We start from the raw sequence: 26,871 nt of genomic DNA, 5'->3' as shown, positions 1-26,871 counted from the left end.
TTATAAAAACCCAAGTAATTTCAAGATTATAGAATGAATACTGTTATTGCAAAATGAAAAAAATAGATATCTATGAGAAAGACGTAGATGAAATGTCTACCTAGATTGGAGCAATATTATTACCTTCCTGAAAAAAAATTGTAAAGAATTCAAGAAATGAAATTGGGTTTTATAAGAGTACCTGTTTATTAAAACATATTAATCCTTGCGTAGTGATTGAGTATCTTTTCGTATTTAAGATTACAATACATATAAAGAAGAATTTATAGCAGAAAACACATTTTCATCATCAACAATAAATTATTTATACATTATTTACTATTACCGTTGGTGCTGTGGCTTAGTGGTTAAAGCTCCTGTCTCGTAAACAGGAAATCCTGAGTTCAAATCTCAGCAGCACCTAACTGTTTTCTACATGCTTTCCGAATAATTTTCATCAAACAAGTGTTGAATACAATTTAAGAATAAACATCTGGTTCTATGAACTTTAGAATAAGTTATCTTAAAAATTAAATAAAATGCTTGGTATTGTGAAGATTTTTGTAGGAATGCATTGACTGAAATAGGGAAAAGAAAATGACAAAGAACAAGATAGAGGTGAATGATCACTCTATTGTTGAATTCAACTAATCCATTCTTCAGCAAGGTATATTTTAAAATGATATGAATAGGGTAAACTTCAAATTAGAGAGGTGTTTTTGAATAAGTGAAGAGTCTTCATTCATCTTAAGTGTTTGAGTAGAGAAGTGTGTGAACTTAGAAAAGAATATGAAAGTGAAAAAGCAATATTCTCTTGAACACCATAAAGAAAAGTGTTTCAAAATTAAGAATCAAGTGGGTGCTGTGGCTTAGCTGGTTAAAGCGCCTGTCTAGTAAACAGGAGATCCTGAGTTCAACTCTCAGCAGCGCCTTGCTTTTCTCATTGTTATATAACAAATCATTTTCATTAGGTCTTATTCCGATACAATTAAAATATAAGTCTGATTCATCTTACTGTTGAAAAGATCATCTTAAACTTTATAAAAACCCAAGAATTTTCAAGATTATAGAATGAATACTGTTATTGCAAAATGAAAAAAACTACATATCTATGAGAAAGACGTTGATGAAATTTCTACCTAGATTTGAGCAATATTAATACCTTCATGAAAAAATATTGTAAAGAATTCAAGAAATGAAATTGGGTTTTATAAGAGTACCTGTTTATTAAAACATATTAATACTTGCGTAGTGATTGAGTATCTTTTCGTGTTTAAGATTACAATACATATAAAGAATAATTTATAGCAGGAAACACATTTTCATCATCAACAATAAATTATGTATGCATTTCTTACTATTAACGTTGGTGCTGTGGCTTAGTGGTTAAAGCGCCTGTCTCGTAAACAGGGAATCCTGAGTTCAAATCTCCGCAGCGCCTAACTGTTTTCTCCATGCTTTCCGAATAATTTTCATCAAACAAATGTTGAATACAATTTAAGAATAAACATCTCGTTCTATGAACTTTAGAATAAGTTATCTTAAAAATTAAATAAAATTCTTGGTATTGTGAAGATTTTTGTAGGAATGCATTCACTGAAATAGGGAAAAGAAAATGACAAAGAACAAGATAGAGGTGAATGATCACTCTATTGTTGAATTCAACTAATCCATTCTTCAGCAAGGTATATTTTAAAATGATATGAATAGGGTAAACTTCAAATTAGATAGGTGTTTTTGAATAAGTGACGAGTCTTCATTCACCTTAAGTGTTTGAGTAGAGAAGTGTGTGAACTTAGAAAAGAATATGAAAGTGAAAAAGAAATATTCTCTTGAACACCATAAAGAAAAGTGTTTCAAATTTAAGAATCAAGTGGGTGCTGTGGCTTAGCTGGTTAAAGCGCCTGTCTAGTAAACAGGAGATCCTGAGTTCAACTCTCAGCAGTGCCTTGCTTTTCTCATGTTATATAACAAATCACTTTCATTAGGTCTTATTCCGATACAATTAAAATATAAAAGTCTAATTCATCTTACTGTTGAACAGATCATCTTCAACCTTATAAAAACCCAAGTATTTTCAAGATTATAGAATGAATACTGTTATTGCAAAATGAAAAAAATACATATCTATGGTAAAGACGTAGACGAAATGTCTACCTAGATTGGAGCAATATTATTACCTTCCTGAAAAAAAATTGTAAAGAATTCAAGAAATGAAATTGGGTTTTATAAGAGTACCTGTTTATTAAAACATATTAATCCTTGCGTAGTGATTGAGTATCTTTTCGTGTTTAAGATTACAATACACATAAAGAAGAATTTTTAGCAGAAAACACATTTTCATCATCAACAATAAATTATTTATACATTTTTTACTATTACCGTTGGTGCTGTGGCTTAGTGGTTAAAGCTCCTGTCTCGTAAACAGGAAATCCTAAGTTTAAATGTCAGCAGAACCTAACTGCTTTCTCCATGCTTTCAGAATAATTTTCATTAAACAAGTGTTGAATACAATTTAAGAATAAACGTCTGGTTCTATGAACTTAAGAATAACTTATCTTAAAAATTAAATAAAATGCTTGGTATTGTGAAAATTTTTGTAGGAATGCATTGACTGAAATAGGGAAAAGAAAATGACAAAGAACAAGATAGAGGTGAATGATCACTCTATTGTTGAATACAACTAATCCATTCTTCAGCAAGGTATATTTTAAAATGATATGAATAGGGTAAACTTCAAATTAGAGAGGTGTTTTTGAATAAGTGAAGAGTCTTCATTCATCTTAAGTTTATGAGTAGAGAAGTGTGTGAACTTAGAAAAGAATATGAAAGTGAAAAAGCAATATTCTCTTGAACACCATAAAGAAAAGTGTTTCAAAATTAAGAATCAAGTGGGTGCTGTGGCTTAGCTGGTTAAAGCACCTGTTTAGTAAAAAGGAGATCCTGAGTACAACTCTCAGCAGCGCCTTGCTTTTCTCATTATTATATAACAAATCATTTTCATTAGGTCTTATTCCGATACAATTAAAATATAAAAGTCTGATTCATCTTACTGTTGAACAGATCATCTTTAACCTTATAAAAACCCAAGTATTTTCAAGATTATAGAATGAATACTGTTAATGCAAAATGAAAAAAATACATATCTATGAGAAAGACGTAGATGAAATGTCTACCTAGATTGGAGCAATATTATTACCTTCATGAAAAAAAATTGTAAAGAATTCAAGAAATGAAATTGGGTTTTATAAGAGTACCTGTTTATTAAAACATATTAATACTTGCGTAGTGATTGAGTATGTTTTCGTGTTTAAGATTACAATACATATAAAGAAGAATTTATAGCAGGAAACACATTTTCATCATCAACAATGAATTATTTATGCATTTCTAACTATTAACGTTGGTGCTGTGGCTTAGTGGTTAAAGCTCTTGTCTCATAAACAGGAAATCCTGAGTTCAAATCTCAGCAGCATTTAACTCTTTTCTCCATGCTTTCCGAATAATTTTTATCAAACAAGTGTTGAATACAACTTAAGTATAAACATCTGGTTCTATGAACTTAAGAATAACTTATCTTAAAAATTAAATAAAATGCTTAGTATTGTGAACATTTTTGTAGGAATGCATTGACTGAAATAGGGAAAAGAAAATGACAAAGAACAAGATAGAGGTGAATGATCACTCTATTATTGGAAAGGTGCGACCACTCGGTCCCCCTGAACGTATGGTTGGGGGCCCGGATCCTCCCGGTAAGCCATTTTGGGCAGGGGGCGTGTCACGGCTGGTATGCCCGAAGCAGCATAGCGGGGGCGCGCCTTTTTCCCGCCCAAGAGGGGTTGTCCTAGAAACCTACACCGATGGCCACGCCCAGTAGGCGTACCAGCAGAGGGTTCACGCCCTCCCGAAGAGGAATAAAGAGAGCGGGAATCCAAAGAAGCACCCTCTTGTTCCTGTGCTTGGAAGCTGCACCCACTCGTTGCACGTGAGCCCTCGACGGAACAAGGAGCAATTTTGAGAACTTGTAATTCTTGTGTTTCTCTTTCAGCGACTTCGAGGCTAAGGATCCAGGACCGTGTTGATCAACTTGGATCGAATATTCGATAACAATGCCTGGCAAGAAGGCAGGAAAGAAGTCCGGGACTGACCAGATGCTTCACATGCTGATAAGAGATATGGCAGGCATGAAGAAGCAGATGGCTGCGATGAACAATACGGGTAAACCGAAGAAGGTAATAGGCCCGGCATTGCCGGGAGTTGTCCCCGTGGGTAGGGGTAAACGGGTCAGGAATAGGGCGGCAGGGGACGAGGTCCCGGTTCCCGAGGTACCCCCGGCAAGCCCGGTCATCCCAGTCGAGGCCCCGGTACCAATCCCGGACGCGGGTCAATCGATTCCGGTTGTTGTTACGCCCGCCAACGAGGAGGACATGCCTCCAGAATTAGCCGCCCAGTTGGCCGCATGGCTCGGCAGGAAAACAGGGTGTGCTACGGCACCTGAGGACACGGCCGAAGAGGCCAAGTTACTAATGCAGCAGTTGCGGCAGTCGCGAGATGCCGCAAAGGCGAATCTCCCTCTTGTCCCCCCACAGGTGACCTTGGAAGGTCCGGCAGCTGGTGTCGGAAAAACAGCGGGAACGACAATTGAGCCGGGTAAGCAGGCATTGCCAATGGCGGGGGAGGGGTCTTTGCCCTCAAGGAGGGAGAGGGTGGTCCAACATATTCCGTTGGCCACGAAAGAATTGATATGGGCTGATAAGTATGTGAATATGTTTTCTCTGCTGACTGACCATCGCGAGATGGAGTATGCTAAGATGCAGAAGGATTTGTGGCACCCGAGTGTATGGCGAGCAAAAATGGTGGGATTCAGGGTTGATGAGACAATCACAAATTGGGCCAAGGCCTTTGCGATGTTTACTGCAATTATTGGGGAACGTAAGCCCGAGGTTTTGCCTGAATTATCCTGTTATCAGGCACGAATAATGGATTTTTATGAAACGTATGAGGGCAATGAGTGGATGGGTTACGATATGAAGTTCCGTAAGGCCAAGGAGTACGATTCATCTCTGACGTGGGATTGTCTCGACTCGATTTCTTGGCAGAAGCAGCTCCTGCCGGGCGCGACGAAGTCGTCCTCGCTAGGCGGAAATGGGTCGGGGCCTTCCCACCAACAGCCCGCGGTGCCCTTTCGAGCGGGCCCCGGTGGCGACCACCAAGCAAGGACTGGTGGGAATGGGGGTAAGAGAGGGGTCTGTTGGAATTTTAACAGGGGCAATTGCACCAGGCCACAAGGGACGTGTAAGTTCAGACATGCATGTGCAGGTTGCGGGAATTCCTCGCACCCCGAGAGCTCGTGCAGATCCAGGAATAGTGGGACGGGGTAGAGGAGGGGCCAAGCAAGACTGAGGGTGACCATTGTGTACCGCTACCTACCCCCGTTGATATCATGGCAATGATCCCCTGGCTAAATGAATACCCTGATCATGTCTCCGCTGGGGTGTTGAGGAATGGCTTCTTATATGGTTTCCGCATCCCGGCGGGGGATTTTCGTGGGGAACCACTTTGTAGAAACCAACTGTCGGCTCAGCATAATCCAGCGGTGGTGGAGAGGAAGATTGCAAAAGAAGTTGCCCTTGGCCGGGTTGCTGGCCCATATAGGCACCCGCCAGTAACTAATTTCATCTGTTCCCCGTTAGGAGTGGTTCCCAAGAAGGACCCGGGGGAATTTAGACTGATCCATAACTTGTCAGCTCCAAGGGGTCTCTCGGTGAACGATGCGATTGACCCGGGAGTTTGTTTGGTGCAGTACGCATCCTTTGATGATGCCGTCACCAGGTTGAATCGCCTGGGGCCCGGAGCGCTGATGGCGAAGTCAGATATCGAGTCGGCGTTCCGGTTGCTCCCGGTACACACACGGAATCAGCGTCTGTTAGGCTTTGTGTTCCAGGGACGTTACTACATGGATAGATGTATGCCCATGGGCTGCTCCATCTCTTGTGCTTATTTTGAGAAATTCAGTTGTTTTTTAGAATGGGCATTCACCGAGGCCACTGGCCATAGCCATGTTATGCATTACTTGGATGATTTTTTGTTCTTGGGGGCAGCCGGTGGCACAAAATGTGCGCAGGCGTTACAGGGATTTTGCACCCTCATGAACGGATTCGGAGTGCCATTGGCACCAGGTAAGACGGTTGGACCATCTACTTCACTCGAGTTTCTGGGAATTGAGCTCGATTCTGTGGAGGGATGTTTCCGTTTGCCAGTAGGGAAAGTAGTGAAATTCAGGGCTTCCCTGGAACTGTGCCTTAGCAAGGAGAAAGTTAGCCTCCATCAGTTACAACAAGCAGTGGGTCAGCTTAACTTTGCCCTAAGAGTGATACCAATGGCCCGCCCCTTTTCCCGCTCTATCGCACAAGCTATGGTTGGTCTCAAGGAAGGACACCACCGCACGAGACTGTCTGCAGAGATGCGCATATGGTTGGCATTCCTGGTGGATTTCAACGGTCGAGTGGTGTGGAACAAGCCGCCAGCGTCTTCAGATGAGCTGGGTTTGTGGACCGACTCGGCGGGGAGCGTGGGATTTGGCGCAATCTTTGGTAATCGATGGTCGGCGCAAGCATGGCCGACGTGGTGGCACACCAGCGGTCTCACAGGTAACATTGGGTTCCTCGAGTTATTCCCCATTTTTGTGGCTCTGATGGCATGGCCGGATGAGTTCAGAGATCACTCTGTGGTGTTTTGGTCCGACAATATGACTGTTGTTGAATGTATAAATAATCAGGCAGCACGCTGCAAGTGGATATTGAGATTACTGAAGGAAATTGTACTACTTTGCATGAGACTAAACGTGCAATACAGGGCGAAACATGTGCCGGGTGTTCTGAATCAGGCTGCTGATGCACTCTCTCGTTCACACATGCAGGCTTTCAGGGGTTATCTACCTTCCGCGGACCTAGCGGCGGCACCATTTCCCGAAGCACTCTGGCTACTCGGTGCCCCGGATTACAAGACCTCGTGACAGCAAGCTTAGCCCCCAGGACAAGGAAGGCATACGAAGGAGCGTTTCGTTCCTATTGTGCATTTTTGGGTCCGGCAGGGGAGGACAAATGGGGTCAGGAGGATTGCTTCCTAAAGTTTCTGGTAGCATTACACAGGGAAGGCCGATCAGTAGCAACGGCCAATAGGCACCGGGCCGCCATTTCATTCATGGCGCAGGCGCATGGTATTAAGGACCCGACATCGTCCTTTTTGGTAAAGAAAGCCCTTCGTGATTGGCAACGCCTGGAAGGTCGTACAGTAGACGAGAGGCGCCCGATTGGGTAAGAAAGGTTGTCCCTGCTTATGTCGATACTTCCCACGACATGTTCCTCCCATTTTGAAGCAGTTCTGTTCCGGGCCACTTTCGCATTAGCGTTCCATGGAGCTATGCGGGTGAGCGAACTGGTCGCAAAGAATAACAAAGATGTGGAGGGAGGTCTGTGTCGGGATCACATCCTGATTAGGGGTGATTCAATGGTAGTCACAATAGCCAAGTCCAAGACTGACCAGAGGGCTATGGGAGACAGTATTGTTGTTCAGCGCATGTGAGGGTCCCCCATGTGCCCGGTGAAGTGCGTGGAGGAATATTTGGTGCGAAGGGCGGATACATGGGGGGGAAGCCTGCTGAGACACATTGATGCTACCCCACTGACGAGGTTTCAGTTTCAGAGGGTGCTGACAATGGCAATCGCAGCGGCGGGCTTGGACCCGGGCGATTTTGGGACCCATTCCTTTAGGATAGGGGCTGCTACTGAGGCTACAGCCAGGGGTCAGAATGTTGAAGAGGTGAAACAACTGGGACGATGGTCCTCGAATTGTTTTAAAAGGTATGTGCGATTGCACATGTTGTGAAGTCAAGTTACATGCACTCACGCTTCTTGTCTTCTGTTTGATTTACAGTTTCGCGAGCATGTTATGCGGGGCGGAATTTGCAGTCGACCCGGCACCAGGGGACCAGCGGTCAGAGATCACCGGCTGAGGAGAGAGTGGTGTGGGTCGTGGGCCACTCATACGTGAGGCGGGCCGGGGACGTATTCAAAGCAGGTGACGTGACTCACGCAGCTAGGGAATACGGGTACAGAGTGACCTTCCACGGAAGGGGCGGGCTCTGTATTGACCAGTTTGAATCTTTTGTCGAGGAACTCTTAGGGCGGCAGAGGTCACCGCCATCTGTAATCATAGTACACCTGGGGGGCAATGACATGGTGACACTCGGTCGGCGAGTACTACTCAAGCGAGTTTTATCGACTGTTACCTGGCTGGCGAGAAGGATTCCGGGGTGCACGATAGCATGGTCCCACATGATTCCCAGGAAGGTGTGGCGGGGGGGCCTCTCGGTGTCAGCACTGAACCATTCAGTGAAAAAAGTCAACAACACACTTGGTAGGTTGTTTCGCTCGGCGCAGTTGCACAGTATTCCGCATGGATGTATTCGGGGGATCACATGTATCTCGATGATGGGATCCATTTGTCCCGGGAGGGGAATGTCTTACTCATAGGAGACTTCATAGCATGGCTAAGGGGTTTGAGAAAGCATGACCTTTAGGAGGAGTTTGTGGGGGGGCCGGATAGCCGGTCAACTATCCGGCCTGTGGCGGTAAGGTCATGATCGGTGAGCAGTAATTTCAAGGTCCCTAGAGGGGGTGCCACCCACTATGGATGGGAGCGCCCGGGGGGAGGCGGCCATTGGCCCCTCCCACGGGGAGGCGGCACCCACTAAGTATGGGTCGCCTAGGGGAAGACGGCCATAGGCCCCTTCCAGGGGAGGAGGCGGCTATATGCCCCTCCTACGAATTTCCCGGGGCCCGGATATCCGCGACGGCGGATGTGATAGACAGTGTGGGGTGGGAGGGGGAGTCCACGCTGCCTTCTTACAGATACCTCACACGGGTCCTCGGACGACCTTTAAGATGGCGTTGAGTTAAAATAGGGGGCCCCCAACAAGACAAGGGAAATTGGAGTTGGCACAGAGGGTACAGTCCTCTGCGCAGCCGCCACTCACACCGTGAGGGCGAGAGTTTTGTTAGTAGGGATCTGACACCGGTTGCGACCTTGCCGTTGGCCCGTAATGCTAGGATGTACAATTTTAATTTAGAAAGTATACATTTGCAGGATGTTAGACTCGGCTAGGAAAACCTTTGTACTAGAGATTTGTTAAGGTTAGCCAATGAACATGTCTTCATCGAAATGTAATAAATGAAAATTGTACATGATATGAAACTTTTATTTTAATGTTTAATTTTGTTTCATATTTTTAATAAATACGGCCGGGAGGGTAACTGCCTCCCGCCTTCCAAAAGTTCAGAACTGCGTCCGTCTTCCCATCCTTGGGGATTGTGTTGGGAGGGGGTGACAGGCATCCCGGTCATAAGAATTCAACTAATCCATTTTTCAGCAAGGTATATTTTAAAATGATATCAATAGGGTAAACTTCAAATTAGAGAGGTGTTTTTGAATAAGTGAAGAGTCGTCATTCATCTTAAGTGTTTGAGTAGAGAAGTGTGTGAACTTAGAAAAGAATATGAAAGTGAAAAAGCAATATTCTCTTGAACACCATAAAGAAAAGTGTTTCAAATCTAAGAATCAAGTGGGTGCTGTGGCTTAGCTGGTTAAAGCGCCTGTCTAGTAAACAGGAGATCCTGAGTTCAACTCTCAGCAGTGCCTTGCTTTTCTCATTGTTATATAACAAATCATTTTCATTAGGTCTTATTCCGATACAATTAAAATATAAAAGTCTGATTCATCTTACTGTTGAACAGATCATCTTTAACCTTATAAAAACCCAAGTATTTTCAGGATTATAGAATGAATACTGTTATTGCAAAATGAAAAAAATACATATCTATGAGAAAGACGTAGATGAAATGTCTACCAAGATTGGAGCAATATTATTACCTTCATGAAAAAAAATTGTAAAGAATTCAAGAAATGAAATTGGGTTTAATAAGAGTACCTGTTTATTAAAAAATATTAATCATTGCGTAGTGATTGAGTATCTTTTCGTGTTTAACATTACAATACATATAAAGAAGAATTTAAAGCAGAAAACACATTTTCATCATCAACAATAAATTATTTATGCATTTTTTACTATTACCGTTGGTGCTGTGGCTTAGTGGTTAAAGCTCCTATCTCGTAAACAGGAAATCCTGAGTTCAAATCTCAGCAGCATTTAACTGTTTTCTTCATGCTTTCCGAATAATTTTCATCAAACAAGTGTTGAATACAATTTAAGTATAAACATCTGGTTCTATGAACTTTAGAATAAGTTATCTTAAAAATTCTATAAAATTCTTGGTATTGTGAAGATTTTTGTAGGAATGCATTCACTGAAATAGGGAAAAGAAAATGACAAAGAACAAGATAGAGGTGAATGATCACTCTATTGTTGAATTCAACTAATCCATTCTTCAGCAAGGTATATTTTAAAATGATATGAATAGGGTAAACTTCAAATTAGAGAGGTGTTTTTGAATAAGTGAAGAGTCTTCATTCATCTTAAGTTTATGAGTAGAGAAGTGTGTGAACTTAGAAAAGAATATGAAAGTGAAAAAGAAATATTCTATTGAACACCATAAAGAAAAGTCTTTCAAATTTAAGAATCAAGTGGGTGCTGTGGCTTAGCTGGTTAAAGCGCCTGTCTAGTAAACAGGCAATCCTGAGTTCAACTCGCAGCAGTGTCTTGCTTTTCTCATTGTTATATAACAAATCATTTTCATTAGGTCTTATTCCGATACAATTAAAATATAAAAGTCTGATTCATCTTACTGTTGAACAGCTCATCTTTAACCTTATAAAAATCCAAGTATTTTCAAGATTATAGAATGAATACTGTTATTGCAAAATGAAAAAAATACATATCTATGAGAAAGACGTAGATAAAATTTGTACCTAGATTTGAGCAATATTAATACCTTCATGAAAAAAAATTGTAAAGAATTCAAGAAATGAAATTGGGTTTTATAAGAGTACCTGTTTATTAAAACATATTAATCCTTGCGTAGTGATTGAGTATCTTTTCGTGCTTAAGATTACAATACATATAAAGAAGAATTTATAGCAGAAACCCATTTTCATCATGAACAATAAATTATTTGTGCATTTTTTACTATTAACGTTGGTGCTGTGGCTTAGTGGTTAAAGCGACTGTCTCTTAAACAGGAAATCCTGAGTTCAAAACCCGGCAGCACCTAACTGTTTTCTCCATGCTTTCCGAATAATTTTCATCAAACAAGTGTTGAATACAATTTAAGAATAAACATCTGGTTCTATGAACTTTAGAATAAGTTATCTTAAAAATTAAATTAAATGCTTGGTATTGTGAAGATTTTTGTAGGAATGCATTGACTGAAATAGGGAAAAGAAAATGACAAAGAACAAGATAGAGGTGAATGATCACTCCATTGTTGAATTCAACTAATCCATTTGTCCGCAAGGTATATTTTAAAATGATATGAATAGGGTAAACTTCAAATTTGAGAAGTATTTTTGAATAAGTGAAGAGTCTTCATTCATCTAAAGTGTTTGAGTAGAGAAGTGTGTGAACTTAGAAAAGAATATGAAAGTGGAAAAGCAATATTCTCCTGAACACCATAAAGATAAGTGTTTCAAAATTTAGAATCAAGTGGGTGCTGTGGCTTAGCCGGTTAAAGCGCCTGTTTAGTAAAAAGGAGATCCGGAGTTCAACTTTCAGCAGCGCCTTGCTTTTCTCATTGTTATATAACAAATCATTTTCATTAGGTCTTATTCTGATACAAAATAAAATATAAAAGTCTGATTCATATTTCTGTTGAACAGATCATCTTAAACGTTATAAAAACCCAAGTATTTTCAGGATTATAGAATGAATACTGTTATTGCAAAATGAAAAAAATACATATCTATGAGAAAAACGTAGATGAAATTTCTACCTAGGTTTGAGCAATATTAATACCTTCATGATTTTTTTTTAAAGAATTCAAGAAATGAAATTGGGTTTTATAAGAGTACCTGTTTATTAAAACATATTAATACTTGCGTAGTGATTGAGTACCTTTTGTATTTAAGATTACAATAAATATAAAGAAGAATTCATAGCAGGAAACACATTTTCATGATCAACAATGAATTATTTATGCATTTCTTACTATTGACGTTGGTGCTGTGGCTTAGTGGTTAAAGCGCCTGTCTCGTAAACAGGAAATCCGGAGTTCAAAACTCAGCTGCACCTAACTTTTTTCCCCATGCTTTCCGAATAATTTTCATCAAACAAGTGTTGAATACAATTTAAGTATAAACATCTGGTTCTATGAACTTTAGAATAAGTTATCTTAAAAATTCTATAAAATTCTTGGTATTGTGAAGATTTTTGTAGGAATGCATTCACTGAAATAGGGAAAAGAAAATGACAAAGAACAAGATAGAGGTGAATGATCACTCTATTGTTGAATTCAACTAATCCATTCTTCAGCAAGGTATATATTAAAATGATATGAATAGGGTAAACTTCAAATTAGAGAGGTGTTTTTGAATAAGTGAAGAGTCTTCATTCATCTTAAGTTTATGAGTAGAGAAGTGTGTGAACTTAGAAAAGAATATGAAAGTGAAAAAGAAATATTCTCTTGAACACCATAAAGAAAAGTCTTTCAAATTTAAGAATCAAGTGGGTGCTGTGGCTTAGCTGGTTAAAGCGCCTGTCTAGTAAACAGGCAATCCTGAGTTCAACTCGCAGCAGTGTCTTGCTTTTCTCATTGTTATATAACAAATCAATTTCATTAGGTCTTATTCCGATACAAAATAAAATATAAAAGTCTGATTCATATTTCTGTTGAACAGATCATCTTAAACGTTATAAAAACCCAAGTATTTTCAGGATTATAGAATGAATACTGGTATTGCAAAATGAAAAAAATACATATCTATGAGAAAAACGTAGATGAAATTTCTACCTAGGTTTGAGCAATATTAATACCTTCATGATTTTTTTTTAAAGAATTCAAGAAATGAAATTGGGTTTTATAAGAGTACCTGTTTATTAAAACATATTAATACTTGCGTAGTGATTGAGTACCTTTTGTATTTAAGATTACAATAAATATAAAGAAGAATTCATAGCAGGAAACACATTATCATGATCAACAATGAATTATTTATGCATTTCTTACTATTGACGTTGGTGCTGTGGCTTAGTGGTTAAAGCGCCTGTCTCGTAAACAGGAAATCCTGAGTTCAAATCTCAACAGCACCTAACTGTTTTCTCCATGCTTTCCGAATAATTTTCATCAAACAAATGTTGAATACAATTTAAGAATAAAAATCTGGTTCTATGAACTTTAGAATAAGTTATCTTAAAAATTAAATAAAATGCTTGGTATTGAGAAGATTTTTGTAGGAATGCATTGACTGAAATAGGGAAAAGAAAATGACAAAGAACAAGATACAGGTGAATGATCACTCTATTGTTGAATTCAACGAATCCATTCTTCAGCAAGGTATATTTTAAAATGATATGAATAGGGTAAGCTTCAAATTAGAGAGGTGTTTTTGAATAAGTGAAGAGTCTTCATTCATCTTAAGTGTTTGAGTAGAGAAGTGTGTGAACTTAGATAAGAATATGAAAGTGAAAAAGCAATATTCTCTTGAACACCATAAAGAAAAGTGTTTCAAATTCAAGAATCAAGTGGGTGCTGTGGCTTAGCTGGTTAAAGCGCCTGTCTAGTAAACAGGAGATCCTGAGTTCAACTCTCAGCAGTGCCTTGCTTTTCTCATTGTTATATAACAAATCATTTTCATTAGGTCTTATTCTGATACAATTAAAATATAAAAGTCTGATTCATCTTACTGTTGAACAGATCATCTTTAACCTTATATAAATCCAAGTATTTTCAAGATTATAGAATGAATACTGTTATTGCAAAATGAAAAAAATACATATCTATGAGAAAGACGTAGATGAAATTTGTACCTAGATTTGAGCAATATTAATACCTTCATGAAAAAAAATTGTAAAGAATTCAAGAAATGAAATTGGGTTTTATAAGAGTACCTGTTTATTAAAACATATTAATCCTTGCGTAGTGATTGAGTATCTTTTCGTGCTTAAGATTACAATACATGTAAAGAAGAATTTATAGCAGAAACCCATTTTCATCATGAACAATAAATTATTTGTGCATTTTTTACTATTAACGTTGGTGCTGTGGCTTAGTGGTTAAAGCGACTGTCTCTTAAACAGGAAATCCTGAGTTCAAAACCCGGCAGCACCTAACTGTTTTCTCCATGCTTTCCGAATAATTTTCATCAAACAAGTGTTGAATACAATTTAAGAATAAACATCTGGTTCTATGAACTTTAGAATAAGTTATCTTAAAAATTAAATTAAATGCTTGGTATTGTGAAGATTTTTGTAGGAATGCATTGACTGAAATAGGGAAAAGAAAATGACAAAGAACAAGATAGAGGTGAATGATCACTCCATTGTTGAATTCAACTAATCCATTTGTCCGCAAGGTATATTTTAAAATGATATGAATAGGGTAAACTTCAAATTTGAGAAGTATTTTTGAATAAGTGAAGAGTCTTCATTCATCTAAAGTGTTTGAGTAGAGAAGTGTGTGAACTTAGAAAAGAATATGAAAGTGGAAAAGCAATATTCTCCTGAACACCATAAAGATAAGTGTTTCAAAATTTAGAATCAAGTGGGTGCTGTGGCTTAGCCGGTTAAAGCGCCTGTTTAGTAAAAAGGAGATCCGGAGTTCAACTTTCAGCAGCGCCTTGCTTTTCTCATTGTTACATAACAAATCATTTTCATTAGGTCTTATTCTGATACAAAATAAAATATAAAAGTCTGATTCATATTTCTGTTGAACAGATCATCTTAAACGTTATAAAAACCCAAGTATTTTCAGGATTATAGAATGAATACTGGTATTGCAAAATGAAAAAAATACATATCTATGAGAAAAACGTAGATGAAATTTCTACCTAGGTTTGAGCAATATTAATACCTTCATGATTTTTTTTTAAAGAATTCAAGAAATGAAATTGGGTTTTATAAGAGTACCTGTTTATTAAAACATATTAATACTTGCGTAGTGATTGAGTACCTTTTGTATTTAAGATTACAATAAATATAAAGAAGAATTCATAGCAGGAAACACATTATCATGATCAACAATGAATTATTTATGCATTTCTTACTATTGACGTTGGTGCTGTGGCTTAGTGGTTAAAGCGCCTGTCTCGTAAACAGGAAATCCTGAGTTCAAATCTCAACAGCACCTAACTGTTTTCTCCATGCTTTCCGAATAATTTTCATCAAACAAATGTTGAATACAATTTAAGAATAAAAATCTGGTTCTATGAACTTTAGAATAAGTTATCTTAAAAATTAAATAAAATGCTTGGTATTGAGAAGATTTTTGTAGGAATGCATTGACTGAAATAGGGAAAAGAAAATGACAAAGAACAAGATACAGGTGAATGATCACTCTATTGTTGAATTCAACGAATCCATTCTTCAGCAAGGTATATTTTAAAATGATATGAATAGGGTAAGCTTCAAATTAGAGAGGTGTTTTTGAATAAGTGAAGAGTCTTCATTCATCTTAAGTGTTTGAGTAGAGAAGTGTGTGAACTTAGATAAGAATATGAAAGTGAAAAAGCAATATTCTCTTGAACACCATAAAGAAAAGTGTTTCAAATTTAAGAATCAAGTGGGTGCTGTGGCTTAGCTGGTTAAAGCGCCTGTCTAGTAAACAGGAGATCCTGAGTTCAACTCTCAGCAGTGCCTTGCTTTTCTCATTGTTATATAACAAATCATTTTCATTAGGTCTTATTCTGATACAATTAAAATATAAAAGTCTGATTCATCTTACTGTTGAACAGATCACCTTTAACCTTATAAAAACCCAGGTATTTTCAAGATTATAGAATGAATACTGTTATTGCAAATGAAAAAAAGTACATATCTATGAGAAAGACGTAGATGAAATGTCTACCAAGATTGGAGCAATATTATTACCTTCATGAAAAAAAATTGTAAAGAATTCAAGAAATGAAATTGGGTTTTATAAGAGTACCTGTTTATTGAAACATATGAATCCTTGCGTAGTGATTGAGTATCTTTTCGTGTTTAAGATTACAATACATATAAAGAAGAATTTATAGCAGAAAAAACATTTTCATCATCAACAATAAATAATTAATGCATTTTTTACTATTACTGTTGGTGCTGTGGCTTAGTGGTTAAAGCTCCTATCTCGTAAACAGGAAATCCTGAGTTCAAATCTCAGCAGCATTTAACTGTTTTCTTCATGCTTTCCGAATAATTTTCATCAAACAAGTGTTGAATACAATTTAAGTATAAACATCTGGTTCTATGAACTTTAGAATAAGTTATCTTAAAAATTAAATAAAATACTTGGTATTGTGAAGATTTTTGTAGGAATGCATTGATTGAAATAGGGAAAAGAAAATGACAAAGAACAGGATAGAGGTGAATGATCACTCTATTGTTGAATTCAACTAATCCATTCTTCAGCAAGGTATATTTTAAAATGATATGAATAGGGTAAACTTCAAATTAGAGAGGTGTTTTTGAATAAGTGAAGAGTCTTCATTCATCTTAAGTTTATGAGTAGAGAAGTGTTTGAACTTAGAAAAGAATATGAAAGGGAAAAAGCAATATTCTCTTGAACACCATAAAGAAAAAGTTTCCAAAATTAAGAATCAAGTGGGTGCTGTGGCTTAGCTGGTTAAAACGCCTGTCTAGTAATTAGGAGATCCTGAGTTCAACTCTCAGCTGTGCCTTGCTTTTCTCATTGTTATATAACAAATCATTTTCATTAGGTCTTATTCCGATACAATTAAAATATAAAAGTCTGATTCATCTTACTGTTGAACATATTATCTTTAACCTTATAAAAACCCAAGTATTTTCAAGATTATAGAATGAATACTGTTATTTCAAAATGAAAAAAATACATATCTATGAGAAAGACGTAGATGAAATGTCTACCTAGATTGGAGCAATAATATTACCTTCATGAAAAAAAAATTGTAAAGAATTCAAGAAATGAAATTGGGTATTATAAGAGTACCTGTTTATTAAAAAATATTAATCATTGCGTAGTGATTGAGTATCTTTTCGTGTTTAAGATTACAATACATATAAAGAAGAATTTATGGCAGAAAACACATTTTCATCATCAACAATAAATTCTTTATGCATTTATTACGATTACTGTTGGTGCTGTGGCTTAGTGGTTAAAGCTCCTGTCTCGTAAACAGGAAATCCTGAGTTCAATTCTCCGCAGCATTTAACTGTTTTCTCCATGCTTTCCGAATAATTTTCATCAAACAAGTGTTGAATACAATTTAAGTATAAACATCTGGTTCTATGAACTTTAGAATAAGTTATCTTAAAAATTAAATAAAATGCTTGGTATTGTGAAGATTTTTGTAGGAATGCATTGACTCAAATAGGGAAAAGAAAATGACAAAGAACAAGATAGAGGTGAATGATCACTCCATTGTTGAATTCAACTAATCCATTTGTCCGCAAGGTATATTTTAAAATGATATGAATAGGGTAAATTTCAAATTTGAGAAGTATTTTTGAATAAGTGAAGAGTCTTCATTCATCTAAAGTGTTTGAGTAGAGAAGTGTGTGAACTTAGAAAAGAATATGAAAGTGGAAAAGCAATATTCTCCTGAACACCATAAAGATAAGTGTTTCAAAATTTAGAATCAAGTGGGTGCTGTGGCTTAGCCGGTTAAAGCGCCTGTTTAGTAAAAAGGAGATCCGGAGTTCAACTTTCAGCAGCGCCTTGCTTTTCTCATTGTTACATAACAAATCATTTTCATTAGGTCTTATTCTGATACAAAATAAAATATAAAAGTCTGATTCATATTTCTGTTGAACAGATCATCTTAAACGTTATAAAAACCCAAGTATTTTCAGGATTATAGAATGAATACTGTTATTGCAAAATGAAAAAAATACATATCTATGAGAAAAACGTAGATGAAATTTCTACCTAGGTTTGAGCAATATTAATACCTTCATGATTTTTTTTTAAAGAATTCAAGAAATGAAATTGGGTTTTATAAGAGTACCTGTTTATTAAAACATATTAATACTTGCGTAGTGATTGAGTACCTTTTGTATTTAAGATTACAATAAATATAAAGAAGAATTCATAGCAGGAAACACATTTTCATGATCAACAATGAATTATTTATGCATTTCTTACTATTGAAGTTGGTGCTGTGGCTTAGTGGTTAAAGTGCCTGTCTCGTAAACAGGAAATCCGGAGTTCAAAACTCAGCTGCACCTAACTTTTTTCCCCATGCTTTCCGAATAATTTTCATCAAACAAGTGTTGAATACAATTTAAGTATAAACATCTGGTTCTATGAACTTGAGAATAAGTTTTCTTAAAAATTAAATAAAATGCTTGGTATTGTGAAGATTTTTGTAGGAATGCATTGACTGAAATAGGGAAAAGAAAATGACAAAGAACAAGATAGAGGTGAATGATCACTCTATTGTTGAATTCAACTAATCCATTCTTCAGCAAGGTATATTTTAAAATGATATGAATAGGGTAAACTTCAAATTAGAGAGGTGTTTTTGAATAAGTGAAGTGTCTTCATTCATCTTAAGTGTTTGAGTAGAGAAGTGTGTGAACTTAGAAAAGAATATGAAAGTGAAAAAGCAATATTCTCTTGAACACCATAAAGAAAAGTGTTTCAAATGTAAGAATCAAGTGGGTGCTGTGGCTTAGCTGGTTAAAGCGCCTGTCTAGTAAACAGGAGATCCTGAGTTCAACTCTCAGCAGTGCCTTGCTTTTCTCATTGTTATATAACAAATCATTTTCATTAGGTCTTATTCCGATACAATTAAAATATAAAAGTCTGATTCATCTTACTGTTTAACAGATCATCTTAAAACTTATAAAAACACAAGTATTTTCAAGATTATAGAATTAATACTGTTATTGCCAAATGAAAAAAAAAACCTATCTATGAGAAAGACGTAGATGAAATTTCTACCTAGATTTGAGCAATATTAATACCTTCATGATTTTTTTTTTTAAAGAATTCAAGAAATGAAATTGAGTTTTATAAGAGTACCTGTTTATTAAAACATATTAATACTTGCGTAGTGATTGAGTATGTTTTCGTGTTTAAGATTACAATACATATAAAGAAGAATTTATAACAGGAAACACATTTTCATGATCAACAATAAATTATGTATGCATTTCTTACTATTAACGTTGGTGCTGTGGCTTAGTGGTTAAAGCGCCTGTCTCGTAAACAGGAAATCCTGAGTTCAAATCTCAACAGCACCTAACTGTTTTCTCCATGCTTTCCGAATAATTTTCATCAAACAAATGTTGAATACAATTTAAGAATAAAAATCTGGTTCTATGAACTTTAGAATAAGTTATCTTAAAAATTAAATAAAATGCTTGGTATTGAGAAGATTTTTGTAGGAATGCATTGACTGAAATAGGGAAAAGAAAATGACAAAGAACAAGATACAGGTGAATGATCACTCTATTGTTGAATTCAACGAATCCATTCTTCAGCAAGGTATATTTTAAAATGATATAAATAGGGTAAGCTTCAAATTAGAGAGGTGTTTTTGAATAAGTGAAGAGTCTTCATTCATCTTAAGTGTTTGAGTAGAGAAGTGTGTGAACTTAGAAAAGAATATGAAAGTGAAAAAGCAATATTCTCTTGAACACCATAAAGAAAAGTGTTTCAAATTTAAGAATCAAGTGGGTGCTGTGGCTTAGCTGGTTAAAGCGCCTGTCTAGTAAACAGGAGATCCTGAGTTCAACTCTCAGCAGTGCCTTGCTTTTCTCATTGTTATATAACAAATCATTTTCATTAGGTCTTATTCTGATACAATTAAAATATAAAAGTCTGATTCATCTTACTGTTGAACAGATCACCTTTAACCTTATAAAAACCCAGGCATTTTCAAGATTATAGAATGAATACTGTTATTGCAAATGAAAAAAAGTACATATCTATGAGAAAGACGTAGATGAAATGTCTACCAAGATTGGAGCAATATTATTACCTTCATGAAAAAAAATTGTAAAGAATTCAAGAAATGAAATTGGGTTTTATAAGAGTACCTGTTTATTGAAACATATGAATCCTTGCGTAGTGATTGAGTATCTTTTCGTGTTTAAGATTACAATACATATAAAGAAGAATTTATAGCAGAAAACACATTTTCATCATCAACAATAAATAATTAATGCATTTTTTACTATTACTGTTGGTGCTGTGGCTTAGTGGTTAAAGCTCCTATCTCGTAAACAGGAAATCCTGAGTTCAAATCTCAGCAGCATTTAACTGTTTTCTTCATGCTTTCCGAATAATTTTCATCAAACAAATGTTGAATACAATTTAAGTATAAACATCTGGTTCTATGAACTTTAGAATAAGTTATCTTAAAAATTAAATAAAATACTTGGTATTGTGAAGATTTTTGTAGGAATGCATTGATTGAAATAGGGAAAAGAAAATGACAAAGAACAGGATAGAGGTGAATGATCACTCTATTGTTGAATTCAACTAATCCATTCTTCAGCAAGGTATATTTTAAAATGATATGAATAGGGTAAACTTCAAATTAGAGAGGTTTTTTTGAATAAGTGAAGAGTCTTCATTCATCTTAAGTTTATGAGTAGAGAAGTGTTTGAACTTAGAAAAGAATATGAAAGTGAAAAAGCAATATTCTCTTGAACACCATAAAGAAAAAGTTTTCAAAATTAAGAATCAAGTGGGTGCTGTGGCTTAGCTGGTTAAAACGCCTGTCTAGTAATTAGGAGATCCTGAGGTCAACTCTCAGCTGTGCCTTGCTTTTCTCATTGTTATGTAACAAATCATTTTCATTAGGTCTTATTCCGATACAATTAAAATATAAAAGTCTGATTCATCTTACTGTTGAACAGATTATCTTTAACCTTATAAAAACCCAAGTATTTTCAAGATTATAGAATGAATACTGTTATTTCAAAATGAAAAAAATACATATCTATGAGAAAGACGTAGATGAAATGTCTACCTAGATTGGAGCAATAATATTACCTTCATGAAAAAAAAATTGTAAAGAATTCAAGAAATGAAATTGGGTTTTATAAGAGTACCTGTTTATTAAAAAATATTAATCATTGCGTAGTGATTGAGTATCCTTTCGTGTTTAAGATTACAATACATATAAAGAAGAATTTATGGCAGAAAACACATTTTCATCATCAACAATAAATTCTTTATGCATTTATTACGATTACTGTTGGTGCTGTGGCTTAGTGGTTAAAGCTCCTGTCTCGTAAACAGGAAATCCTGAGTTCAATTCTCCGCAGCATTTAACTGTTTTCTCCATGCTTTCCGAATAATTTTCATCAAACAAGTGTTGAATACAATTTAAGTATAAACATCTGGTTCTATGAACTTTAGAATAAGTTATCTTAAAAATTAAATAAAATGCTTGGTATTGTGAAGATTTTTGTAGGAATGCATTGACTGAAATAGGGAAAAGAAAATGACAAAGAACAAGATAGAGGTGAATGATCACTCTATTGTTGAATTCAACTAATCCATTCTTCAGCAAGGTATATTTTAAAATGATATGAATAGGGTAAACTTCAAATTAGAGAGGTGTTTTTGAATAAGTGAAGAGTCTTCATTTATCTTAAGTGTTTGAGTAGAGAAGTGTGTGAACTTAGAAAAGAATATGAAAGTGAAAAAGCAATATTCTCTTGAACACCATAAAGAAAAGTGTTTCAAATTTAAGAATTAAGTGGGTGCTGTGGCTTAGCTGGTTAAAGCGCCTGTCTAGTAAACAGGAGATCATGAGTTCAACTCTCAGCAGTGCCTTGCTTTTCTCATTGTTATATAACAAATCATTTTCATTAGGTCTTATTCCGATACAATTGAAATATAAAAGTCTGATTCATCTTACTGTTGAACAGATCATCTTAAACCTTATAAAAACACAAGTATATTCAAGATTATAGAATGAATACTGTTATTGCCAAATGAAAAAAATACATATCTATGAGAAAGACGTAGATGAAATTTCTACCTAGATTTGAGCAATATTAATACCTTCATGATTTTTTTTTTAAAGAATTCAAGAAATGAAATTTAGTTTTATAAGAGTACCTGTTTATTAAAACATATTAATACTTGCGTAGTGATTGAGTATGTTTTTGTGTTTAAGATTACAATACATATAAAGAAGAATTTATAGCAGGAAACACATTTTCATGATCAACAATAAATTATGTATGCATTTCTTACTATTAACGTTGGTGCTGTGGCTTAGTGGTTAAAGCGCCTGTCTTGTAAACAGGAAATCCTCAGTTCTAATCTCAACAGCACCTAACTGTTTTCTCCATGCTTTCCGAATAATTTTCATCAAACAAATGTTGAATACAATTTAAGAATAAACATCTGGTTCTATGAACTTTAGAATAAGTTATCTTAAAAATTAAATAAAATGCTTGGTATTGAGAAGATTTTTGTAGGAATGCATTGACTGAAATAGGGAAAAGAAAATGACAAAGAACAAGATACAGGTGAATGATCACTCTATTGTTGAATTCAACTAATCCATTCTTCAGCAAGGTGTATTTTAAAATGATATGAATAGGGTAAGCTTCAAATTAGAGAGGTGTTTTTGAATAAGTGAAGAGTCTTCATTCATCTTAAGTGTTTGATTAGAGAAGTGTGTGAACTTAGAAAATAATATGAAAGTGAAAAAGCAATATTCTCTTGAACACCATAAAGAAAAGTGTTTCAAAATTTAAAACCAAGTGGGTGCTGTGGCTTAGCTGGTTAAAGCGCCTGTCCAGTAAACAGGAGATCCTGAGTTCAACTCTCAGCAGTGCCTTGCTTTTCTCATTGTTATATAACAAATCATTTTCATTAGGTCTTATTCCGATACAATTAAAATATAAAAGTCTGATTCATCTTACTGTTGAACAGATCATCTTAAACCTTTTAAAAACACAAGTATTTTCAAGATTATAGAATGAATACTGTTATTGCCAAATGAAAAAAGTACATATCTATGAGAAAGACGTAGATGAAATTTCTACCTAGATTTGAGCAATATTAATACCTTCGTGATTTTTTTTTTAAAGAATTCAAGAAATGAAATTGAGTTTTATAAGAGTACCTGTTTATTAAAACATATTAATACTTGCGTAGTGATTGAGTATGTTTTCGTGTTTCAGATTACAATACATATAAAGAAGAATTTATAGCAGGAAACACATTTTCATCATCAACAATAAATTATGTATGCATTTCTTACTATTAACGTTGGTGCTGTGGCTTACTGGTTAAAGCGCCTGTCTCGTAAACAGGAAATCCTGAGTTCAAATCTCAACAGCACCTAACTGTTTTCTCCATGCTTTCCGAATAATTTTCATCAAACAAATGTTGAATACAATTTAAGAATAAACATCTGGTTCTATGAACTTTACAATAAGTTATCTTAAAAATTAAATTAAATGCTTGGTATTGTGAAGATTTTTGTAGGAATGCATTGACTGAAATAGGGTAAAGAAAATGACAAAGAACAAGATAGAGGTGAATGATCACTCTATTGTTGAATTCAACTAATCCATTTGTCCGCAAGGTATATTTTAAAATGATAAGAATAGGGTAAACTTCAAATTTGAGAAGTATTTTTGAATAAGTGAAGAGTCTTCATTCATCTAAAGTGTTTGAGTAGAGAAGTGTGTGAACTTAGAAAAGAATATGAAAGTGGAAAAGCAATATTCTCCTGAACACCATAAAGATAAGTGTTTCAAAATTTAGAATCAAGTGGGTGCTGTGGCTTAGCCGGTTAAAGCGCCTGTTTAGTAAAAAGGAGATCCGGAGTTCAACTTTCAGCAGCGCCTTGCTTTTCTCATTGTTATATAACAAATCATTTTCATTAGGTCTTATTCCGATACAAAATAAAATATAAAAGTCTGATTCATATTTCTGTTGAACAGATCATCTTAAACGTTATAAAAACCCAAGTATTTTCAGGATTATAGAATGAATACTGTTATTGCAAAATGAAAAAAATACATATCTATGAGAAAAACGTAGATGACATTTCTACCTAGGTTTGAGCAATATTAATACCTTCATGATTTTTTTTTAAAGAATTCAAGAAATGAAATTGGGTTTTATAAGAGTACCTGTTTATTAAAACATATTAATACTTGCGTAGTGATTGAGTACCTTTTGTATTTAAGATTACAATACATATAAGAAAGAATTTATAGCAGGAAACACATTTTCATGATCAACAATAAATTATGTATGCATTTCTTACTATTAACGTAGGTGCTGTGGCTTAGTGGTTAAAGTGCCTGTCTCGTAAACAGGAAATCCTGAGTTCAAATCTCAACAGCACCTAAATGTTTTCTCCATGCTTTCCGAATAATTTTCATCAAACAAATGTTGAATACAATTTAAGAATAAACATCTGGTTCTATGAACTTTAGAATAAGTTATCTTAAAAATTAAATAAAATGCTTGGTATTGAGAAGATTTTTGTAGGAATGCATTGACTGAAATAGGGAAAAGAAAATGACAAAGAACAAGATACAGGTGAATGATCACTCTATTGTTGAATTCAACTAATCCATTCTTCAGCAAGGTATATTTTAAAATGATATGAATAGGGTAAGCTTCAAATTAGAGAGGTGTTTTTGAATAAGTGAAGAGTCTTCATTCATCTTAAGTGTTTGAGTAGAGAAGTGTGTGAACTTAGAAAAGAATATGAAAGTGAAAAAGCAATATTCTCTTGAACACCATAAAGAAAAGTGTTTCAAAATTAAGAACCAAGTGGGTGATGTGGCTTAGCTGGTTAAAGCGCCTGTCTAGTAAACAGGAGATCCTGAGTTCAACTCTCAGCAGTGCCTTGCTTTTCTCATTGTTATATAACAAATCATTTTCATTAGCTCTTATTCCGATACAATTAAAATATAAAAGTTTGATTCATCTTGCTGTTGAACAGATCATCTTAAACCTTATAAAAACACAAGTATTTTCAAGATTATAGAATGAATACTGTTATTGCCAAATGAAAAAATACATATCTATAAGAAAGACGTAGATGAAATTTCTACCTAGATTTGAGCAATATTAATACCTTCATGATTTTTTTTTTAAAGAATTCAAGAAATGAAATTGAGTTTTATAAAAGTACCTGTTTATTAAAACATATTAATACTTGCGTAGTGATTGAGTATGTTTTCGTGTTTAAGATTACAATACATATAAAGAAGAATTTATAGCAGGAAACACATTTTCATCATCAACAATAAATTATGTATGCATTTCTTACTAATAACGTTGGTGCTGTGGCTTAGTGGTTAAAGCACCTGTCTTGTAAACAGTAAATCCTGAGTTCAAATCTCAACAACACCTAACTGTTTTCTCCATGCTTTCCGAATAATTTTCATGAAACAAATGTTGAATACAATTTAAGAATAAACATCTGGTTCTATGAACTTTAGAATAAAGTTATCTTAAAAATTAAATAAAATGCTTGGTATTGTGAAGATTTTTGTAGGAATTCATTGACTGAAATAGGGAAAAGAAAATGACAAAGAACAAGATAGAGGTGAATGATCACTCTATTGTGGAATTCAACTAATCCATTCTTCAGCAAGGTATATTTTAAAATGATATGAATAGGGTAAACTTCAAATTAGAGAGGTGTTTTTGAATAAGTGAAGAGTCTTCATTCATCTTAAGTGTTTGAGTAGAGAAGTGTATGAACTTAGAAAAGAATATGAAAGTGAAAAAGCAATATTCTCTTGAACACCATAAAGAAAAGTGTTTCAAATTTAAGAATCAAGTGGGTGCTTTGGCTTAGCTGGTTAAAGCGCCTGTCTAGTGAACAGGAGATCCTGAGTTCAACTCTCAGCAGTGCCTTGCTTTTCTCATTGTTATATAACAAATCATTTTCATTAGGTCTTATTCCGATACAATTAAAATATAAAAGTCTGATTCATCTTACTGTTGAACAGATCATCTTTAACCTTATAAAAACCCAGGTATTTTCAAGATTATAGAATGAATACTGTTATTGCAAAATGAAAAAAAGTACATATCTATGAGAAAGACGTAGATGAAATGTCTACCTAGATTGGAGCAATATTATTACCTTCATGAAAAAAAATTGTAAAGAATTCAAGAAATGAAATTGGGTTTTATAAGAGTACCTGTTTATATGGCTGAGATACTCGCCACCCCATCTCGACGCAATCCCCAAGGATGGGAAACAGAAACGGTTCTGAACTTTTGGAAGGCGGGAGGGAGTGACCCTCCCGGCCGTATTTATTAAAATATGAAACAAAATCAAAACATTAAAATAACAGTTTCATATTATGTACAATTTCATTTCCACATTACGATGTTTGGCTAACCTTAACATATTTCTAATACAAAGGTTCTCCTAGCCGAACTAACATCCTACAAAACATTTAACTTGAAATTGTACATCCTAACGTTAAGGGCCAACGGCAAGGTCGTAACCGGTGTCAGATCCCTAAACCAGAATTACCCCCCCCCCACTTGGGAGGGGCGACCGCACAGAGGCTGTACCTCAAATGCATCTACCAATTTCCCTTGACTTGACGGGGGCCCCAATGAACTCGACGCCATTTAAAGGTCGTCCGAGGACTCGTGTGAGGTGTCTAGAAGGTAGCGTAAACCCCCTCCCCACCCCACACAACTTACCACATCTGCCGTCGCAGGTGTCCTGGCCCCGGGAAATTCCCCAGGAGGGGCCCGTAGCCCCTCCTATCAAGGAAGGGGCCTTGACCGCCTTTCC

At 35.4% G+C, this 26,871-nt stretch overlaps 13 non-coding genes across 13 annotated transcripts; all 13 read left to right on the top strand.

The window, feature by feature from the left end:
* Positions 1-329: 329 nt before the first annotated feature.
* Positions 330-402, top strand: TRNAT-CGU (transfer RNA threonine (anticodon CGU)). Its single transcript has one exon. It is a non-coding gene; the product is annotated as a tRNA-Thr (tRNA).
* A 435-nt stretch (positions 403-837) lies between these two features.
* TRNAT-AGU (transfer RNA threonine (anticodon AGU)) lies at positions 838-911 on the top strand. Its single transcript has one exon. It is a non-coding gene; the product is annotated as a tRNA-Thr (tRNA).
* Positions 912-1,855: 944 nt separating this feature from the next.
* TRNAT-AGU (transfer RNA threonine (anticodon AGU)) lies at positions 1,856-1,929 on the top strand. Its single transcript has one exon. It is a non-coding gene; the product is annotated as a tRNA-Thr (tRNA).
* A 1,455-nt stretch (positions 1,930-3,384) lies between these two features.
* On the top strand, positions 3,385-3,457 carry TRNAM-CAU (transfer RNA methionine (anticodon CAU)). Its single transcript has one exon. It is a non-coding gene; the product is annotated as a tRNA-Met (tRNA).
* Positions 3,458-9,604: 6,147 nt separating this feature from the next.
* TRNAT-AGU (transfer RNA threonine (anticodon AGU)) lies at positions 9,605-9,678 on the top strand. Its single transcript has one exon. It is a non-coding gene; the product is annotated as a tRNA-Thr (tRNA).
* A 3,489-nt stretch (positions 9,679-13,167) lies between these two features.
* On the top strand, positions 13,168-13,240 carry TRNAT-CGU (transfer RNA threonine (anticodon CGU)). Its single transcript has one exon. It is a non-coding gene; the product is annotated as a tRNA-Thr (tRNA).
* Positions 13,241-13,675: 435 nt separating this feature from the next.
* Positions 13,676-13,749, top strand: TRNAT-AGU (transfer RNA threonine (anticodon AGU)). The gene has a single exon. It is a non-coding gene; the product is annotated as a tRNA-Thr (tRNA).
* Positions 13,750-15,202: 1,453 nt separating this feature from the next.
* TRNAT-CGU (transfer RNA threonine (anticodon CGU)) lies at positions 15,203-15,275 on the top strand. The gene has a single exon. It is a non-coding gene; the product is annotated as a tRNA-Thr (tRNA).
* A 435-nt stretch (positions 15,276-15,710) lies between these two features.
* On the top strand, positions 15,711-15,784 carry TRNAT-AGU (transfer RNA threonine (anticodon AGU)). The gene has a single exon. It is a non-coding gene; the product is annotated as a tRNA-Thr (tRNA).
* A 2,982-nt stretch (positions 15,785-18,766) lies between these two features.
* On the top strand, positions 18,767-18,840 carry TRNAT-AGU (transfer RNA threonine (anticodon AGU)). The gene has a single exon. It is a non-coding gene; the product is annotated as a tRNA-Thr (tRNA).
* Positions 18,841-19,278: 438 nt separating this feature from the next.
* Positions 19,279-19,351, top strand: TRNAT-CGU (transfer RNA threonine (anticodon CGU)). Its single transcript has one exon. It is a non-coding gene; the product is annotated as a tRNA-Thr (tRNA).
* Positions 19,352-19,786: 435 nt separating this feature from the next.
* Positions 19,787-19,860, top strand: TRNAT-AGU (transfer RNA threonine (anticodon AGU)). Its single transcript has one exon. It is a non-coding gene; the product is annotated as a tRNA-Thr (tRNA).
* A 2,983-nt stretch (positions 19,861-22,843) lies between these two features.
* On the top strand, positions 22,844-22,917 carry TRNAT-AGU (transfer RNA threonine (anticodon AGU)). The gene has a single exon. It is a non-coding gene; the product is annotated as a tRNA-Thr (tRNA).
* The last annotated feature ends 3,954 nt before the right edge of the window (positions 22,918-26,871 follow it).

The sequence above is a fragment of the Lissotriton vulgaris genome, chromosome 12 (assembly GCF_964263255.1).
Source record: "Lissotriton vulgaris chromosome 12, aLisVul1.2, whole genome shotgun sequence".
Classification (NCBI taxonomy): domain Eukaryota; kingdom Metazoa; phylum Chordata; class Amphibia; order Caudata; family Salamandridae; genus Lissotriton; species Lissotriton vulgaris.
Note: the sequence above shows the minus strand (reverse complement) of the source record. Positions and strands in the feature narration are given on the sequence as shown.